Source organism: Dipodomys merriami, unplaced genomic scaffold (assembly GCF_024711535.1).
Source record: "Dipodomys merriami isolate MVZ:Mamm:240054 unplaced genomic scaffold, mDipMer1.0.p SCAF_84, whole genome shotgun sequence".
Taxonomy (NCBI): Eukaryota; Metazoa; Chordata; class Mammalia; order Rodentia; family Heteromyidae; genus Dipodomys; species Dipodomys merriami.
The window spans coordinates 1,260,246-1,276,209 of NW_027206446.1; positions in this window are offsets into that span (position 1 = coordinate 1,260,246).

Consider the following 15,964-nt stretch of genomic DNA (forward strand, 5'->3'; position numbering starts at 1 on the left):
TCTCCTAGGCAGGGTTATTGTTAGCTTTGTTTTCACGTGTGTGTGTGAGCCGTAACACGAGCGTGTATCCGTCTAACGAGCTACACACAGCAATGTCACACTCTCCACTCTCCAAGATGAACCTCAACCCTTCGTCGAAATCCCAAGAATTCTCACTACTTGGTGCATCTATTCTGTGCTTTTAAGGACATGTGCTAGGGGCTGGGCAGGTGGCTCAGTGGTAGAGCGCTCGCCTTGCATGCATGAGGCCCTGGGTTCGATTCCTCAGCACCACAGAAGCAGAAAAAGATGGAAGTGGTGCTGTGGTTCAAGTGGTAGAGCACCAGCCTTGAGCAAAAGAAGCTCAGGGACAGCGCCCAGGCCCTGAGTTCAAGCCCCAGGACCGACCAAAAACAAAAACAAAAGGATTAAAGACTTCTGCTAGGTCCACCAAAACATGAGCAGAACTCTTTGAAGTGAAGGAAAAAAAAAAACACAAAACAAAACAGAATAAAATCCCAAATAAGAGGGACTGGGAAAATGTTTCTAATTGTTGAGTTCTAGCCCAGTAATAGTTTAGCAATAGTTCAGGGACTTGAAATCACCAGCCTGAACAACTTCAATCAACCCTATGCTAACGTACAAACTGAGGCCAGGCACCGGTGGCTCCCCTCTGGCATCCCAGCCACTCAGGAGGCTGAGATAGGAGGATCACGGTTCAAAACCAGCCTGGCAGGAAAGTCCGTGAGACTCTGATCTCCAACGGACCAGCAAAATGCCAGAAGTGGAGCTGTGGCTCAGGTGGTAAAATGCTAGCCTTGAGGGGGAAAAATAACAATTCTGGGAGAGTGTCTAGGCTCTGATTTCAAACCTCAGGACCAACACACTCACACACACACACACACACTCACACACACACACTCACACACACACTCACACACACACACTCACTCATACACACTCACACACACTCACACTCACACACACACTCACACTCACACACTCACACACTCACACTCACACACACTCACACTCACACTCACACACACCAATTTAGTTGTTCTCTGATTAAAGTCAAATAAGCTAAGTGGTAAATTATAGCTTTATCTGTGTTGACAGTCAGTCATTTTATTATGTATAAGACTGTAAACTCTTTGCATCGCTTTGCAAGGATTTATTATCATCATAAATTATTATTACTAATTATTCCCCCAACACACACCAATTGTGGAATAAAGAAATAATTAACTCAAGTTATTGATCATACCCATAAAAAACACTCTCCACCCGAGGATCTACGAATCACAATTATCATATGTTCACTTCTTGACCCGTCTTTCAAAACTGGTGAGACTTTTATACTCCCTGAGTATCATTAATGATGTGGTAATATGTCAATTAATAACATATACATGGACTCTTCCCCCTCCCCACCCCAGGGGAGAATCTTCAAAGTTCCATTCATGTTTGATTCCTCTCCTTGTCTCTTGCCATTGAAATGGCTTCCATCTTGCCTTCTTGCTAGCTTCAAAATTCTCATGGACGCCCAGTTACGTATCTGGAATACTATGAACTTCTTTTAATGTAATTTGAAAGTTTTCCTAAGCAGGCTTGTGTGTGTGTGTGTGTGTGTGTGTGTGTGTGTGTGTGTGTGTCCGGGCTGGCGCTCTACCACTTGAGCCACAGCTCCACTCTGAGTTCTTTTGCACAATGCTGAAGATCAGAGTCCCACAGACTTTCCTGCCCGGGCTGGCCTTGAACCAGGATCCTCAGATCTCAGCCTCCTAAGTGGCTGGGATGACAGGTGGGAGCCACCTGCCTGGCTGTCTTCATTGCATCTCAGAAAGAAGGTAAAGCTGCCCTGGTTTGAGATTCAGCCAGTCCATGGAGATCTTACTTAGTGAATGAGAGACCGAGTCGTGAGTACCGGGTGATTTCTACAAGGCCTGCTTTGACCTCAATAACTTAGTCCATGTGGACGACATTTTGTAAGCTGCAAAGCGTCATACAGAAGTTAATTGTGACACTGCCATTAAAGAAATCTGTCATGTTTATTGTCCTCGATTCCCTCTTAGAATTGCACAAGTCTTTAAAAAACATTTTTGCACTCACCGTGTGCAAATCCCCCCCCCCCCCCCCGGTCTCCATACACTGAGTTTCCTTGTCTGTACAACAGAGAGGAAAAGCATGAAGTCCAAAGAGAGAACAAGAGGTAAGCCATCTTTTCTCCCCACCTGGACACGTGGCTCAAGCATTTATACGCCAGGAGCTTTCCTGAACAATGTCTTCTTCCAGCCTGGGGTTTTCCATTTGACTGAGAAATCACTTCCGAACAAAGAGTTTATCAAACCTCATATAAATATTCCTCTTGGTTTTTGTCAAAGCTCAGGCCAGCTTTTTCAGGCCTTCAAGTGTGAAATCAGCCAGATTATTAAACGATAGATAGATAGATAGATAGATAGATAGATAGATAGATAGATAGATAGATAGACAGACAGACAGACAGACAGATAGATAGATAGATAGATAGATAGATAGACAGACAGACAGACAGACAGACAGATAGATAGATAGATATAGGCAGGCAGGCAGATAGATAGACAGACAGACAGACAGACAGATAGATAAATAGATGGATGGATGGATGGATAGATAGACAGACAGATAGATAAATGGATAGATAGATAGATAGATAGATAGATAGATAGATAGATAGATAGATAGATAGATAGATAGATAGATAGATAGATAGATAGATAGATAGATAGATTTTCAAACTGGGAAGGAAATGTATTTTTTTCCCCTTCCAAAGTTGACATATTTTCTTTAAGCAAAACTCATCATACCTGTTATGTAAAGAGCTTTTGCATTAGTATTTCTTTTCTTCGGTGGGGTATTTTATTTCTTTATTTCTGGTCATTTGGTTTTCTATCAAAACTTGTTTTTGTTTTTTGGGTCCCTGAATTCTCTGAAGCCCTTTGTGGTGTGTGTGTGTGTGTGTGTGTGTGTGTGTGTGTGTGTGTGTGTGTGTGTGTGTGTGTGTGTGTGTGTGTGTGTGTGTGTGGTTTATTCGTGGTGTGTGAGTATTACTCCTTTAAATAATCTGCCTCTTATAATATTTCTCCTTCCTCCAGGACTTTACGGCGGCTACTAGAAGAATGGAGCCTCTCTTTGTACAAATCTATACACACTATTTCCTCCACTGCTTGAACTCTTCTTCCGATGGCACGGGGGATGGGGTGGAAGCAAATTTTCTATTTGTTTTCTTCTAGAATGTTCTGCGGGTAGAGACCTTTGCCTGTCTCTGAATATTTATGATGCGTCCTGGAACAACGTACCCAATAAATACTTACGAAAGAAACAGACGGCTAGGTAATGGTCACAGGCACAAAATAAATGTGATAGCTAAGCCTGGACAGGGACATGGATCCAGTCAGCGCCCTGAACCCAAACCCAGCTGCTCGGGGCATGAGCACGGAGCAAATAAACCCCAGAGTTGCTATGTGCTTTTACAGGAAGGAGCAAAGACTAAGGTCAGCATGCTTGCTTCTGGCAACCATAACTCCCAAAGCCGCCTTTCCACAATCAAAGTTCTCTGGGAAGATGTGTCGGTTAATGTGACAATAAGAAAACAAGGGGAAATAATTCCTCCTCCTCCTCCTCCTCCTCCTCCTCCTCCTCCTCCTCCTCCTCCTCCTCCTCCTCCTCCTCCTCCTCCTCCTTCTTCTTCTTCGTGCTGGTCCAATCCTGGGGCTTGAACTCAGAGCCTGGTCACTATCCTTGAGCTTTGTCTTTCACTCCAGGCTGGCGCTCTACCCCTTCAGCCACAGCTCCACTTCCAGATTTTTTTGGGTGGTTCATGGGAAATGAGAGTCTCAAGGACTTTGCTGCCCAGGCTGGCTTTGAACCGTGATCCTCAGATCTCAGCCTCCTGAGTTAGTAGGATGGCAGGCGGGAGCCACGGATGCGCGGCACAAACTAAATTATTAACCACTTGGCGTCTGTCTCCTCTTTCCCCGAGGATATGTGTGTCTATAAATAAACTCACACATATGGATACACATCCATTCTATATAACCGCAATATATATAGTCTATGCAATGTATACACACACACACACACACACACACACACACACACACACATCTCATTGTTCTGAGGGTCAGGGCACTCTGTTTGTCCAGGGCTCTGTGGATTGCTCCTTGCTGATAGCTCAGCCCTGGGGTTTGTTTGCTGAGTGAGGACAAAGAGGATGTGAGCCCCCCATCCCCCATCCCCCATCCCCCCACCCCCATCCCCCATTCCCCCATCCCCCATCCCCCCATCCTCCATCCCCCCATCGCCCATTCCCCATCGCCCATTCCCCATTCCCCATCCCCCATACCCCCATCCCCCCATCCCCCCATCCCCCATCCCCCCATCCCCCATCCCCCATCCCCCATCCCCCACACCCCCATCCCCCATCCCCCATCCCCCCATCCCCCTTCCCCCTATCCCCCATTGCCCATCCCCATCCCCCTATCCCCCATCCCCCATCCCCCCATCCCCTATCCCCCATCCCCCCATCTCCCCATCCCCCATCCCCCACACCCCCATCCCCCATCCCCCACACTCCCATCCCCCATCCCCCATACCCCCATCCCCCATCCCCCTTCCCCCATCCCCCATCCCCCCATCCCCCATCCCCCATCCCCCCATCCCCCCATCCCCCTATTCCCCATCCCCCATCCCCCTATCCCCCATTCCCCATCCCCCCATCCTCCATCCCCCCATTGCCCATTCCCCATCCCCCACCTCCACCCCCCATCCCCCCCCAGTGGAGGAAAGGCATCCACTCCGAGCCTCACACAGCCAGGAGGAGGACCTGTCTTCCAAGGGGGACAGACACTGCAGCCCGGGGCAGGGAAGGAGGAGGCATGAAGGCCAAGGGCTTGGCTGGGAATCAGGACGAGGGCTCAGTAGGAAGCACGTCCAAAGAAAAACCCCACCGCAAAGAAAATGAGCAGCAGCAGCAGCAGCAGCAAAGGTGTCTACGAGACACACGGCCCGGAACCATGAAGCCAGAGCCGTGGCCAGGCTCCAGAGCTGAGCTGGCCGGGATTACAGGCAGGAGCACCGGGCAGGGGAGAGAATGGCAGATGGGGGAAAGTCACCTGAGGACCAGAACCGGCTGCCAGGGCCAGGAGAGCGGCGGCATCGCCCAGGGAGGCCTGGGGAGAGGAAGGGAGCAGCCACACAGGATGGATGGGGGCGAAACCCCGGGGTTCCCCGGCTGGATTCGAACACTAGACCAGGGTGGCAAGTCCTCACGGGGCCGAGAAGGGACGGGGTCACGGGGTCCTGCCGGTGGGAATTGGGGGTGTCTGTCATGCGGAGAACCCCATTAGGATTTTGTGGGATTAACAGAAGATGTTAACGGGCTGGGCAGGTGGCTCGGTGGTAGAGCGCTCACCTAGCATGCATGAGGTCCTGGGTTCGAGTCCTCAGTACCACAGACACAGAAAAAGCCGGAAGTGGCACTGTGGTTCAAGTGGTAGAGCACCAGCCTTGAGCCAAAGAAGCTCAGGGACAGCACCCAGGCCCTGAGTTCAAGCCCCAGGAGGAACACAGACTCTACTCTCTGTGGAGCACATGGGCAGCAAAGATGGCGCTGGGAGGGGGTTGAGTGGGCAGAGCCTAATTTACTGTAGAGCACATGGCCAGCCAAGATGGCGCTGGGAGAGAGTAGAGTGGGCCGACCCCAATTGATCTTCCGATCAGTGCCTAACCAGCCTGTGAAGGCTCAGGTGAATGATAGGGTGTGACCTTGACCGTGATTGGTTCCTCTTCCTCCCTTACCATGCCACCCACCCTTTTTGTCTTTAAAAGAGGCTGCTCTCTGTTAATAAACAAGTTTTTCTACCTGCTGGATTTGGCTCCCCGCTGTGTCTGACTGTCTCCTGGGCTGAGGGAGGCTAGGGAACGGGCGAGCGCCGCACTTACCTTTCCTCGGACCCCGTCCGTCTTTTGTGGGACGGACGAAGACCCAACAACTCTCATTTGACAATCTTGGTCATAGTTATGGTTTTCTTGTTGTTGTTGTTTTTGTGTCAGTCCTGGGATTTGAACTCAGGGCCTGGGCGCTGTCCCTGAGCTCTTCAGCTCAAGGCTGGCGCTCTACCACTTGAGCCACAGCACCACTTCTGGTTTTCTGGTGGTTCATGGGAGATGGGAGGCTCATGGACTTTCCTGCCCAGGCTGGCCTCGAACCGTGATCCTCAGATCTCAGCCTCCTGAGTGGCTGGGATGACAGGCGTGAGCCATGGAAGTAACTTCCTTGGGGCTTTTCCATACTCGGCATCATGTCGTCCAATCAGCCCCCGCGTCCCCGGCCCTCGCTCTTTTCTGAAGCAATGCTAGGACGTTTTCTACTTCTGTTTTCTTACATGCAAACAGCCTGCTTCGGCCAAACCTGTGTCTGCTGGAGAAGCAGACTCGGAAGAAGATGGGGCAGCCCGTGCCGGCTGAGGCTGACATCCACAGGTATGTGGCTCAAAGGCTGGACAGAAAAACCAGTGAGACTCCATCTCCAGTTAACCATGGAAACACCAGGCTGGAGACGCGTCTCAAGTGGTAGAACACCAGCCAGGCAACGGTGTGAGGCCCTGCTTTCAAGATCTAGTACAGGCAAAAGAGAGGAAGGAGGAGGAGGAGGAGGAGGAGGAGGAGGAAAGTAGAATAGAAGAAATGAAGGAGAAAGAGGAGGAGAAGAAACAAATAAGAGGAATAGAAGAAGAAATGGAGAAGGAGGGGGAGGAGGAGGAGGAGGAAGAGGAGAAGGAGGAGGGGGAAGAGGAGGAGGAAGAAGAAGAGGAAGAGGAGGAGGAGGAGGAGATATATGGATGAATTTATGAAGTGGGTAAGGACACTAGTTCTGTTTGCCATGATTTCTTCCCTCTCTCTATTTAAATGGCGAAGCTGTGAAGAATCTACTTGGGGAGGGGGTATGGTCACTATTTACTGTCATCTTAAGCTCACCCCCCATTTTGTTAGAACCACAAACAGACCTGATCGCAAAAACAAACAAACAAACAAAAAACCCCAACAAACTAAAAGCAAAAGACCTGGGGCGTGTGTCCATTGTTAGAACCCTTGGCAAGCCAGTGTTCAGTCCCTGAGATCACACACACACACACACACACACACACACACACACACACACACACACACACACACACACACTCTAAAACTCTTTTTGCCTTTTAACTTTCTTCCTTCAAGCGAATGACCTCAGTTTTCAAGAGGGCGGTTGAGTTGGGCACTGGGGCTCACGCCTGTAATCCCAGCTTCTCAGAAGAGGCTGACAGTTGAGGATGCAGATTTGAGGCTGCCCAGTCTCTCCCGGGAACCTCCATGCGACTCTGACGTCCAAGGAGAACTTCCAAAAAAAAAAAAAAGCCAGAAGCAGAGTCGGATTCTTCAGATTCTTCTCCCTCTGAATCTCTTCTTCGCTGCGACTCAGATCTGCCTGAGGGGTCCACGGGCAGGAAGTGGTAAGTGTCACCCTGCAGACACTGAACTGTACAAGGTGACTGCCACCAGTGTCATCTTTTATGGCTCCGTGACCACCTCTAAGCTATTCCCCTTGGACGTCTGGAGATGGTTTTTTTTCTTTGAATTTGTGCAACACCAGCGTTCTACGCAGACATACCCAAGGGTTCTGCTAGGCCTCGGGCAAACAGGAAACACAAGACATTCTTCCCTTGTTTTATTTTCTTGTATGCCGGTCCTGGGGCTTGAACTCAGGGCCTTAAACTCTTGCTTTTCTTTGCCTGGGACTTGAACTCAGGGGCCCTGGGCGCTGTCCCTGAGACCTCTTTGTGTTCAAGGCTGGTGCTCTACCACTTGAGCCACAGCGCCACTTCCGGTTTTCTGGTGATTCCTTGGAGATCAGAGTCTCACGGACTTTTCTGCCTGAGCTGGCCTCTAACCCGGATCCTCAGATCTCAGTCTCCTGAGTCTCTGGGATGACAGGCGTGAGCCACCGGTGCCAGGCCTAGTTTTGATTCTTCATTGAACACATAATCGTCCATACTTGTGAGGTGCAGCGTAGGCTACAGATCCCTGAATATAAAAAAGATCTTTTAATGCTAGGACTATGTGATGCATTCTGTATTTGCTGTTGTTTTTTAAAATTTACTTTATTGTTATTATCGATTATATTTCCGGTCTTTGTGGCCAGAAGAAGCCCAAGGCACCTTTGATCAGCGCCCTGAATATTCCAGATATACGAGAGCGTGGAGTCTTACCTCTACTGTGTTTTCTTTCCCTCCAGTCAGGGAGAGGCGCTGGGCCGCGCTGAGCTCAGGAACACAGCAGCGTGTGCTGGCGAAGGCTGCGGTAACCTCCAGAGATCTCAGGGCCGTGCAGTCCACTTCCATGCTCTGACTCTCTCCATATTCCCTGGCTTGCAGGCGGAGCTCTGCCCGGAGTCCCGCGTGAGCACTGGAGACGGCGCTCAATGTTTGAGCCATCCTCCCTCCCTCCCTCCCTCCCTCCCTCCCTCCCTCCCTCCCTCCCTCCCTCCCTCCCCTCCTTCCTTCCTTCCTTCCTTCCTTCCTTCCTTCCTTCCTTCCTTCCTTCCTTCCTTCCTCTCCTCCTTCCTTCCTCCCCTCTTCCCCTCCTTCCTTCCTTCCTTCCTCCCCTCGTTCCTTCCTTCCTTCCTTCCTTCCTTCCTTCCTTCCTTCCTTCCTTCCTTCCTCCCCTCCTCCCCTCCTTCCTTCCTTCCTTCCTTCCTCCCCTCCTTCCTTCCTTCCCTCCTTCCTTCCTTCCTTCCTTCCTTCCTTCCTTCCCACATTTTCTTTCTCCCCCTTTCTTCTTCTCTCATTCTTTCTCTCCCTTTAGTTCTTTTCCTCTTTTCTTTCTTTCTTTCTTTCTTTCTTTCTTTCTTTCTTTCTTTCTTTCTTTCTTTCTTTCTTTCTTTCTTCATTTCCCTTCTTCCTTTTCTCCCTCCCTAATTCCCTCCCCATTCCCTTCCTCCCTCCCTTCCTCCCTCCCTCCCTCCCTCCCTCCCTCCCTTCCTCCCTCCCTCCCTCCCTCCCTCCCTCCCTCCTTCCTTCCTCCCTCCCTCCCTCCCTCCCTCCTTTCTTCTTTCCTTCCTTTCATTTCTTCTTTCCCTTCCTTCCTTTTCCCCTACTTTTCCCTCCCCTTCCCCTCCTCTTCTCTCCCCTTCCCTCCCCTCCCCTTCCCTTCCATTTGCTCCCCTTCTCTCCCCTCCCCTCCTCTCCCTTCTTCTCCCCTCCCCTCCTCTTCTCTCCCCTTCCCTCCCCTCCCCTTCCCTCCTCTCCCCTTCCCTCTCCTTCCCTTCCATTTGCTCCCCTTCTCTCCCCTCCCCTTCTCTCCCTTCTCTCCCCTCCCCTCCTCTCCCTTCTTTCTCCTTCCTTTCCTTCCCCTTCCCTTCTCCTCCACTTCCTGGCTGAGATCTGAGGATCGAGGTTTGAAGTCAGCCCTGGGCCGAGGAGTCCCTGAGACACTTGTGTCCAATCAACCACCAGAGAAGTTGGAAGTGGAGGCGTGGTCCAAGTGGCAGAGGGTCAGCCTGCGGTGGAAAAGCCAGGGAGGGAGCAAGGCCCTGGATTCGAGCCCCAGGACTGGCACAAGAGAGAAATTAAAGATTTAAAAAATGGCATCAGTTCTAGCCTGTGGATGTGAGCCTTCCTTGTGCATGGCAGTGGCTTATAAAATCTGTGTTCCACACGTTCTTCATAATTCTCCGAATAAATGGAACAAAGAGGACTTCGAGGGATAAACGAAAGAAGAAAAAAGATGTACTAAGAGGGACTGGATTCACCATTACGCAGGCCGAGAAATCTGGCTATGTGCCCCCAGCCAACGGCACCCCGGGAAGGTCCTGGAGTTCAGGAACGGGTCGAAGTCTGAATTTCGAAGGCTCAAGAATCTGGGGTTCAATTCTGCAAGTTCTGGTCTCTCAGTGAAAGGCCCAGGAGACCAGGATCGGGGATGGTGGAGAGTAGATCGTGAATGTCCTGGATTAAACAAGGAGTAAACACACCTTTCTTCTACTTCTGTCAGAGGCCTGAGCATCCAATGTCATCGACTCCATCTTCTCCATTCAGTCCTTCACAGCCCCGTTGAGAAGTGAGGCCAAGCTAACTGGGCAGCCCCTAGCCCAATCAAAACACACACATCAAAGAATAGCACCACGCCGGACAAATCCGGCTCTGAAGCAACTAGAACAAAATAGATCTATAGAGTTCACGATGCCCTGTGTGTGTTTATTTATTTATATATTTATTCAGTTGTGGGTCTTGAAATCAGGGCCTGGGTGGCGCTGTCCCTGAGCTCTTTCACTCCAAGCTAGTGCTCTACCATTTGAGCCATTGCTCCACCTCTGGTTTTCTGGTGGTTCGTGGGAGATCAGAGTCTCATGGACTTTCCTGCCCAGGCTGGCTTTGAACCATGATCCTCAGCCTCCTGAGTAGCTGGGATGACAGGCGTGAGCCACCAGTGCCCCGCCTGTGTTTATTTATGTTTCAAACTGGCTCCTTGTTTTGTAGGAATCCCAAAGGTTCTTCCAACATCCTGTAAGGCTTCCTTTGCATCTCCATGTCTTCAGATTCTCCACTTCTGTGGCAGTGGTCTGGGAGCTGGGCCTGGACCTGGGTGAGCTCCTTACATAGTAATCTGTTCCCAGAAATGCATTTTTCCTACAACTCCGATCCATATGTCTTCTCTTACATGCTAGCTTCTCAAAGGGGTCTGCTGAGATCTCCCAGCTACTCAGGAGGCTGAGATCTGAGGATCACAGTTCAAAGCCAGCCAGGGCAGGAAAGTGCGTGAGAATCTTGTCTCCAATGAACCACCAGAAAACCAGAAGTAGTGCTGTGCTTAAGTGGTAGAGCACCAACCTTGAGTGAAGGAGCTCAGGGACAGCACCGAGGCCCTGAGTTTAAGGTTCAGGACTGGTATACACACACACACACACACACACACACACTCACACATGCATGCACGCATGCACGCACAAAATCTTTCTAATCTCTTCAATCCTGACAGCCCTTTTTCCTTCCTGATAGTGTTCTTGGCATGATTTGCTTATTTTTTTTTGAAATTTAACACAGGGACATCGGTAGGAGATTGGCCAATATTTCTGGGTGAATGAATAAAACTGTGATTTCCCTATTTCTATCCCAAGCTCTGAGGACCTGTTTGTAGGTCGAGTGGCATTCTATATATTAGCCAGAACAGAGAAGCCAAAAATTAAATAATTAAGTAAAACACTTGAAAGTCAGTTGAATAAATATGTAATTGAATAAATATGTAATTCAATGAAGGAAACTGATATAAAAAAAAGAGCTCAGGGACACAGGGCTCTTTCTTTACGGGAATGAACCATTTCCACAGTGGCTGCTATGATGGATTCGAACATCTCAAATCTGAGGAGCACAGATCGCTTCCCCGGCAGCAAAATCGAGATTCCGTCACGGCTCCAGGAAACCCGAGGAGGGGAAGAAGCTGTGGTTCCTTTCTTCCTGGGTTTTGTTTTTGTTCTTGTTCATGCTTTTCACATATAGGTCGTTTGCTACTCCCTGGCATTCTACCTCCTTATCAAAAAAACAAACAAGGAGCCAGGACAAAGCGGACATATTAAGTCATTCCATGAGAGAGAGAGAGAGAGAGAGAGAGAGAGAGAGAGAGAGACAGACAGACAGAGACAGAGAGACAGAGAGAGACAGAGAGAGAGAGCACTTTAAATGGGCTGTCTCTCAGGAGATGGACAGGCATGTGCACTTCCAATTTGTGGTCCCGGTTATAATACAACAGAGATTGTCACTGTACCTCAGTAAAAAAATGAAATGTTTTCATTGTGATGACAAAGGTGGCGGGCAGAAGGTGACAGTGGCATCAGTCGGGTCGTGAGCACATGTCTCTGTGGACCCTGTCCCCCCTTCCCTCTGTCCCACCCCCAGTGTTTCCCTCCTGTCCCCACCCATGAGTGGTAGAGTTCATTCTCTACCTGGTGTCCAGTGAGGACCCCGGCTGCCTTGGTTTCCCCCTCTGTCCCCCCATTTCTGTGTCTCCCCCCAGAGACAGAGAAACCCACCCAGGAGACAGAAAGGAACAGAAACCACATGGAAGAATCAGGCCTCTTGCGTCCATTTCCTGGTGTCCATGGGGATCACTATCTTCCACAGTCTGCAGACTGTGACACAATGCCTTCCTGTCACCCCGGGGAGGCTGAGATCCAGCGGATCACGGTTCCAGAATGACCTAGGCCCCCCCGAGGTGAAAAGGGTTTGGCAGGACTCAGTGGGAGAAGGGAGGATGGAGGCCCTGTGGAAGTCAACACCTGCTCAGGGCGAGTGATTTGTGTTTCTAGATCCCTGCCACAGGGAGCCTGGGGTCAAGGGTCAAGTTCACCCTTAAAGACCTTTCTCACCATGGTATGTTTTGTTTCAGGCTGTGCGTTGGGAGAAGGATTTGCACTCAGAGGCCCTCCATGTCCATAAACTGTATGAACTCCGTGTGTTTGATCTGGGGTACGAGACAAACCAACCCCTGAGATACGTTCACCTTGAGAAGTTGACCTGGTAGGTGGTGGAAAATATCGACACACAAACCCCGGGGACATTCCCCCCAAAAAAAACCCCAATGGGGATCTATGAAAAATTAGACATATAAAGTATAATATGTGATACATTTTATTTCTATGAATTATATATTTATATAGATGCTCATTGTCTCTAATTATATAATACATATGCTTTTCTAATAGTTTGTATCATTTTTATTTTTTATACCTTACATTTTTATAATGATGTATAAATATACTTTTATAATTTATAGAATGTATATATGCATTTATATAATTTGTAATGATCATTATAAATAATAATTTATAATGATCATTATAAATTATATGATATATAATTATATAATTATAATTAGAATCTACATACATAGATTATACCGTATACTAATGTGATATATTAATTAGATAAGGTAATTGTGTATAATTATATATATATTCTATACACTGGGCACTGGTGGCTCACGCCTGTCATCCCAGCTACTCAGGAGGTTGAGATCTGAGGATCACGGTTCAAAGCCAGCCTGGGCAGGAAAGTCCTCGTGAGATTCTGATCTCCAATCAACCACTCAGAAAAAGCCTGAAGTGGAGCTGTGGCTCAAGTGGTAGAGCGCCAGCCTTGAGCACAAAAGAGGCTCAGGGACAGCGCCCAGGCCCTGAGTTCAAGCCCCAGGACTGACAAATAAAAGATCTTATATATAACTATGGATATGTAGTGTGTGTGTGTGTGTGCGTGTGTGTATATGTGTGTATGTGTATGTATGTGTGTATGTATGTGTGTGTATGTGTGTATGTGTGTGTATGTATGTATGTATGTGTATGGGTGTATGTATGTGTATTGTGTATGTGTGTATGTGTGTATGCATGTGTGTATGTGAGTGTGTGTATGTATGTATGTATGTGTATGGGTGTATGTATGTGTATTGTGTATGTGTGTATGTGTGTATGCATGTGTGTATGTGAGTGTGTGTATGTATGTATGTATGTGTATGGGTGTATGTATGTGTATTGTGTATGTGTGTATGTGTGTATGCATGTGTGTATGTGAGTGTGTGTGTATGTGTGTATATGTGTGTGTATGTGTATGTATGTATGTGTATGTATGTATGTGTATGTATGTATGTGTGTATGTGTGTGTGTGCATGTGTGTATATGTGTGTGTGCGTATGTGTGTATGTATGTGTATGTGTGTATGTGTGTATGTATGTGTATGTATGTATGTATGTGTGTATGTGTGTATGTGTGTATGCATGTGTGTATGTGAGTGTGTGTGTATGTGTGTATATGTGTGTGTGCGTATGTGTGTATGTATGTGTGTGTGTGTGTGTATATGTGTGTGTGGTGTGTTTACACTAAGGTTTGGCTGGGAACTCAGAGATTTCTCTTCTGGCCTGTGCAGACTTTAAACATGAGTACAAGGCTGCGCTGCAGGAGGCTCACAGGAAGATGGAGGCCGGGCTGCAGGAGGCTCACAGGAAGATGGAGGCCAGGCCTGCTCAGGAATCCTGGCCTGGAGCACAACCCTGGATCACTGAGAGGAGTCGCCCGGGAGCAAGAGGAACGGGGTGCACTGGACCCCCAGATAGCGGAGTAATGCCACTCTGTGCTGTGTCTCCCACCCCGCGCCAGCCTCAGGAGTGTGCACAGAGCCCCAGCAGCATGCAGTGACGGCGTGTTTGAACTATTGATGTCACTTTTAGGTTACCTTAAACTGTTTATAATCTCTCCTATTATAAATTATGCATTATAATATTACTGCAATACAGCATACAAAGTGATATCAAAGAAAATGATAATATGTTGTATTATAAATGATATCACAAATGTAATTATATTATAAATTACATTACCTATTGTAAATAATACGTTATTAGATCGTAAACTCACCTCATATTACATATTACATATGTATTATGTGTATTATATTGCATTATGTTATATATAATAGAGTGTAAATTATTGTATTATATTGAAGTCACTATTTTGTAAATTATTATTGTACAATACCATATTATTATATTATACACATCAATGATACGTTCTGTTAAAGAATATAAAAACCAAGCTAGTGGGGTAGTAATCTTGTATTTCCTCTATTCATCCTGCTGACACTCCATTATAATAGAAGATCGTACAGAGAATATAATAGTAAATACCACAATGCATTATAAATCAGACACTGTAAACCATATTACTGGATAATAAATGAGGTTACAATGGAGTCGGCCTATTCCACAGTTAGTTCTAGAGTTGGAGAAGACATTCGCACACCCTGCTTAATATCATTTCTGCTTTGCTGTGTTCCTTTACCCTCCAGGATCACGATTGGTAGTTAATATTTCCTCTGGGGAGCATTAGGGATCGAAATGTCACCCACGTCCTGGACAGAATGACTCTTACAAGGCCCATGATCCTCCTCCCTCTTGGCTAGCCCCCCAGCTGCTCAGGAGACACCCGCGGACGTGTCTGCAACCTCATTGAGTAGAAGATAGGATTTTAGTGTGTTTGTTTCTTAACAAGAGAGCCAAGCTGTCAAAGCAAACAAGATAGAGTCACCCCAAGATCTGGGAGGGAAGGTGGGGTGTCTGGCCATCTGGAAGGTCGCGGGTGACTCTCAGAGGTCAGGGGATCGAGACCCAGAGCCCCACACCAAAAATCCTCTGGTGGGTCCCCCCCCCCCAGCTCCCTGAACCCCCGAAGAGGTCAGGGATGCCCGCTGAGAGCTGTGAGCTGTAAGTCAGGGGAAGACAAAGCGCACCCTGATGTCCGCGTGGCTTCTGAATCCCAAAGGTGGGAATGAATGCCAACCTCTACCCAGAAGCAACAGAACAGCCCAGGGCAAGAAGGATGAGCATCCTTCCCAACCATTGGAATCTTAGAGGCCTGCCTCTCTACTCACGTCTCCCCACGAACCAACCAGCAGGCCAGAAAGATTCTAACCAATCAGCCTGCCAAGAAGAAGGACTGTGCTGATTCCAACCAACCAGCAGGCCAGAAAGATGGGCTATGCTGATTCTAACCAATCAGCCTGCCAGGAAGGTGGAATGTGCTTATTTCAACCAATCAGTAGGCTAGAAAGATGGGCTATGCTGATTCTAACCAATTGGTTTGCTAGGAAAATGGGATGTGCTGATTCCAACCAATCAGTGGGCTACGCTGATTCTAACCAATCAGCCTGCCAGGAAGAAGGAATGTTCTGATTCCAACCAATCAGCAGTCCGGGAAGTTACAATAGAATGATCAGGCTAGCAGGATGGGATGTGCTGATTCCAACCAATCAGCAGGCCAGAAAGATGGGCTATGCTGATTCTAACCAATCATCCTGCCAGAAAGGTGGAATGTGCTGATTCCAACCAATCAGCAAACTAGAAAGATGAGATGTGTTGATTTCAACCA